This window comes from Arachis hypogaea, chromosome 20 (genome assembly GCF_003086295.3).
Source record: "Arachis hypogaea cultivar Tifrunner chromosome 20, arahy.Tifrunner.gnm2.J5K5, whole genome shotgun sequence".
NCBI lineage: Eukaryota > Viridiplantae > Streptophyta > Magnoliopsida > Fabales > Fabaceae > Arachis > Arachis hypogaea.
Window position 1 is genome coordinate 91,181,886 of NC_092055.1, and position 5,705 is coordinate 91,187,590.

The following is a 5,705-nucleotide window of genomic DNA, read 5'->3' on the forward strand; positions in this document are numbered from 1 at the left end:
AATATTATATATTGCTGGAAAGCCCTAGATGTCTACTTTCCAACGCAATTGGAAGCGCGCCATTTTGAGTTTTGTAGCTCCAGAAAATCCACTTTGAGTGAAGGGAGGTCAGAATCCAACAGCATCAGCAGTCCTCCTTCAACCTCTGAATCTGATTTTTGCTCAAGTCCCTCAATTTCAGCCAGAAAATACCTGAAATCACAGAAAAACACACAAACTCATAGTAAAGTCCAGAAATATGAATTTAACATAAAAACTAATAAAAACATCCCTAAAAGTAACTAGATTCTACTAAAAATATACTAAAAACAATGCCAAAAAGCGTATAAATTATCCGCTCATCACAACACCAAACTTAAATTGTTGCTTGTCCCCAAGCAACTGAAAATCAAATAGGATAAAAAGAAGAGAATATACTATAAATTCCAAACTATCAATGAAACATAGCTCCAATCAGATGAGCGGGACTTGTAGCTTTTTGCCTCTTGAATAGTTTTGGCATCTCACTTTATCCATTGAAGTTCAGAATGATTGGCTTCTATAGGAACTCAGAGTTCAGATGGTGTTATTGATTCTCCTAGTTCAGTATGATGATTCTTGAACACAGCTATTTTATGAGTCTTGGCCGTGGCCTTAAGCACTTTGTTTTCCAGTATTACCACCGGATACATAAATGCCACAGACACATAATTGGGTGAACCTTTTCAGATTGTGACTCAGCTTTGCTAAAGTCCCCAATTAGAGGTGTCCAGGGTTCTTAAGAACACTCTTTTTTTTGCTTTGGACCTTGACTTTAACCGCTCAGTCTCAAGTTTTTACTTGACACCTTCACGCCACAAGCACATGGTTAGGGACAGCTTGGTTTAGCCGCTTAGGCCAGGATTTTATTCCTTTAGGCCCTCCTATCCACTGATGCTCAAAGCCTTGGGATCCTTTTTATTTACCCTTGCCTTTTGGTTTTAAGGGTTATTGGCTTTTTGCTCTTGCCTCTTGGTTTTAAGAGCTTTTGGCTTTTTCTGCTTGCTTTTTCTCTCTTTTTTTTTCTATTTTTTTTCGCTATTTTTTTTCTGCAAGCTTTGTTCTTTGCTGCTTTTTCTTGCTTCAAGAATCATTTTTATGATTTTTTAGATTATCAAATAACATGTCTCCTTGTCATCATTCTTTCAAGAGCCAACATATTTAACATTCTAAAACAACAACTTCAAAAGACATATGCACTGTTCAAGCATTCATTCAGAAAACAAGAAGCATTGTCACCACATCAATATAATTAAACTAAGTTAAAGGATAAATTCGAAACTCATGTATTTCTTGTTCTTTTGAATTAAAACAGTTTTCATTTAAGAGAGGTGATGGATTCATAGGACATTCATAACTTTAAGACAAAGTTACTAAATACTAATGATCATGTAATGAAGATACAAACATGGATAAGCACTTAACATAGAGAAAACGAAAAATAGAGAATGTAAGAACAAGGAATGAGTCCACCTTAGTGATGGTGGCGTTTCCTTCTTGAGAAACCAATGATGTCCTTGAGCTCTTCTATGTCTCTTCCTTGTCTTTGTTGCTCCTCCCTCATTCATTTTTGATCTTCTCTTATTTCATGAAGGATGATGGAGTGCTCTTGATGTTCCACCCTTAATTGTCCTATGTTGGAACTTAATTCTCCTAGGGAGGTGTTGATTTGCTCCCAATAGTTTTGTGGAGGAAAATGCATTTGAGGCATCTCTGGGATCTCATGGTGATGAGCTTCATGCGTCTCTTGAGATCCATGAATGGGCTCTCTTGCTTGCTCCATCCTTTTCTTAGTGATGGGCTTCTCTTCCTCAATGGGAATGTCTCCTTCTATGAAAGCTCCAGTTGAGTAACATAGATGGCAAATAAGATGAGGAAAAGCTAGCCTTGCCCCAGGAGAGGGCTTTTCGGCTATTTTGTAGAGTTCAAGGGAGATGACTTCATGAACTTCTACTTCTTCTCCAATCATGATGCTATGGATCATGATGGTCCGATCCACAGTAACTTCAGATCAGTTGCTAGTGGGGATGATGGAGCGTTGGATGAACTCCAACCATCCTCTAGCTACAGGCTTGAGGTCCAGTCTTCTTAGTTGAACCGGTTTGCCTTTGGAGTCAATCTTCCATTGAGCTCCTTCCACACATATGTCCATGAGGACTTGGTCCAACCTTTGATTAAAGTTGACCCTTCTAGTGTAGGGGCATGCATCTCCTTGCATCATAGGCAAGTTAAACGCCAACCTCACATTTTCCGGACTAAAATCTAAGTATTTCCCCTGAACCATGGTGAGATAATTCTTTGGGTCCGGGTTCTTACTTTGATCATGGTTCCTAGTGATCCATGCATTGGCATAGAACTCTTGAACCATTAGGATTCCGACTTGTTGGATGGGTTTTGTTAGAACTTCCCAACCTCTTCTTTGGATTTCATGTCGGATCTCCGGATACTCATTCTTCTTGAGCTTGAAAGGGACCTCAGGGATCACCTTCTTCTTGGCCACAACATCATAGAAGTGGTCTTGATGAGCTTTGGAGATGAATCTTTCCATCTCCCATGACACGGAGGTGGAAGCTTTTGTCTTCCCTTTCCCTTTTCTAGAGGATTCTCCGACTTAGGTGCCATCAATGGTAATGGAAAAACAAAAAGCTTATGCTTTTACCACACCAAACTTAGAATTTTGCTCGCCCTCGAGCAAGAAAAGAAAGAATACATGAAGAAGAAGAAGAAATGTGGAGAAGAGGGGGAGACGTGTATTCGGCCAAGAAGAGAAGAGAGGGTTGTGTTGTGTGAAAATGAGGAAGAATGGAGGGCTTTATATAGGGAAGGGAGGGGGGTTAGGTTCGGCCATTTAGGGTGGGTTGGGTGGGAAATTGATTTTGAATTTTGAAGGTAGGTGGAGTTTATGAGGTAGGTTTATGGGGAAGAGTGGATGGATGTGAGTGGTGAAGTGGTGATAGGGAAGAGAGGTTGAGGTGATTGGTGAAGAGTTTTGGGGGAGAGTGTTTATGGGATTGTGTGAAAGAGGGGTGAGAAGAAGTGAGTGGAGGTAGGTGGGGATCCTGTGGGGTCCACAGATCCTGAGGTGATTCTGTGGGGTCCACAGATCCTGAGGTGTTCAAGGATTTACAACCTTGCACCAAATTAGGCATGTAAAATGCCTTTGTACACAACTCTGGGCGTCCAGCGCCAGATTGGTGCTTGTTCTGGGCGTTGAACACCCATTTGTTGCCCATTTTTGGCATTGAACGCCAGAACCATGCTTGTTCTGGGCGTTCAGTGCCAGCTTTTCTCCAGGGTGCAATTCTGGTATTCAAATGCCCAGATGTTGCCCATTTTGGGCGTTCAGCGCCAGAACCATGCTCTGTTCTGGCGTTGAACGCCAGCCAGGTGCTTCTTACTGGCGTTTAAACGCCAGTAAGGTCTTCCTCCAGGGTGTGATTTTTTGCTGCTGTTTTTGATTCCGTTTTCAATTTTTATATTTATTTTGTGATTCCACATGATCATGAACCTAATAAAACATGAAAAATCATGAAAATAAAAATTAGATAAAAATTGGGTTGCCTCCCAACAAGCGCTTCTTTATTGTCAATAGCTTGACAGTGGGCTCTCATGGAGCCTCACAGATGTTCAGAGCATTGTTGAGACTCCCCAACACCAAACTTAGAGTTTGGATATGGGAGTTCAACACCAAACTTAGAGTTTGGTTGTGGCCTCCCAACACCAAACTTAGAGTTTGACTGTGGGGGCTCTGGTTGACTCTATTTTGAGAGAAGCTTTATATGCTTCCTCTCCATGGGTACAGAGAGATATCCTTGAGTTTTAAACACAAGGTTGTCCTCATTTAATTGATGGATCAATTCTCCTCTGTCCACATCAATCACAGCTCTTGCTGTGGCTAGGAAGGGTCTTCCAAGAATGATGGATTCATCCTCATCCTTCCCAGTATCCAGGATTATAAAATCAGCAGGGATGTAAAGGTCTTTAACCTTTACTAACATGTCCTCTACATGTCCATAAGCTATTTTTATGGATTTGTCTGCCATTTCTAATGAGAAATTGGCTTCCTGTACCTCAAGGGTTCTTAGTTTCTCCATTACAGAGAGTGGCATGAGGTTTATTCCTGACCCAAGGTCACACAGAGCCTTTTCAAAGGTCATGGTGCCTATGGTACAAGGTATTAAGAACTTTCCAGGATCCTGTTTCTTCTGAGGCAATGTCAGCTGATCCAGATCACTCAGTTCATTGGTGAACAAGGGAGGTTCATCTTCCCAAGTCTCAATACCAAATAATTTGGCATTCAGCTTCATGATTGCACCAAGGTACTTGGTAACTTGCTCCTTAGTAACATCCTCATTCTCTTCAGAAGAGGAATACTCATCAGAGCTCATGAATGGCATAAGGAGGTTTAATGGAATCTCTATGGTCTCTAGGTGAGCCTCAGATTCCTTTGGTTCCTCAGAGGGAAGCTCCTTATTGGTCACTGGACGTCCCAGGAGGTCTTCCTCCTTGGAATTCACGTCCTCTCCTTCCTTTACAGGTTCGGCCATGGTAATTAATTCAATGGCCTTACACTCTCCTTTTGGATTCTCTTCTGTATTGCTTGGGAGAGTACTAGGAGGAGTTTCAGTGATCTTCTTACTCAGCTGGCCCACTTGTGCTTCCAAATTTCTAATGGAAGACCTTGTTTCATTCATGAAACTTACAGTGGCCTTAGATAGATCAGAGACTAAGTTTGCTAAATTAGAGGTATTTTGTTCAGAGTTCTCTGTCTGTTGCTGAGTGGATGATGGAAAAGGCTTGCTATTGCTAAACCTGTTTCTTCCACCATTATTAAAGCCTTGTTGAGGCTTTTGTTGATCCTTCCATGAGAGATTTGGGTGTTTTCTCCATGAGGGGTTATAGGTGTTTCCATAAGGTTCACCTAAGTAATTTACCTCTGCTATTGCAGGGTTCTCAGGATCATAGGCTTCTTCTTTAGAAGGCGCCTCTTGAGTACTGTTGGATGCAGCTTACATTCCATTCAGACTCTGAGAAATCATATTGACTTACTGAGTCAATAGTTTGTTCTGAGCCAATATGGCATTCAGAGTATCAATTTCAAGAACTCCCTTCTTCATAGGCGTCCCATTACTCATAGGATTCCTCTCAGAAGTGTACATGAACTGGTTATTAGCAACCATGTCAATGAGTTCTTGAGCTTCTGCAGGCATTTTCTTTAAGTGAATGGATCCACCTGCAGAGGTATCCAATGACATTTTAGCTAATTCAGACAGACCATCATAGAATATGTCCAGGATGGTCCATTCTGAAAGTATGTCAGAAGGACACTTTTTGGTCAGTTCTTTGTATCTCTCCCAAGCTTCATAGAGGGATTCACCTTCTTTCTGTCTGAAGGTCTGAACATCCACTCTAAGCTTACTCAGCTTTTGAGGAGGAAAGAACTTGGCTAAGAAAGCCTTGACCAGCTTATCCCAAGAGTTCAGGCTATCCTTAGGTTGAGAGTCCAACCATATTCTAGCTCTGTCTCTCACAGCAAAAGGGAAAAGCATGAGCCTGTAGACTTAAGGATCTACTCCATTAGTCTTAACAGTATCACATATCTGCAAGAATCTAGTTAAGAACTGAAAAGGATCTTCAGATGGAAGTCCATGAAACTTGCAGTTCTGCTGCATCAGAGAAACTAATTG

General features: G+C 41.3%; 1 non-coding gene across 1 annotated transcript; it reads left to right on the plus strand.

Moving 5' to 3' along the window:
• The first annotated feature begins 5,331 nt into the window (after nt 1–5,331).
• LOC112787016 (small nucleolar RNA R71) lies at nt 5,332–5,435 on the plus strand. The gene has a single exon (XR_003194455.1). It is a non-coding gene; the product is annotated as a small nucleolar RNA R71 (small nucleolar RNA).
• Nucleotides 5,436–5,705: the final 270 nt, after the last annotated feature.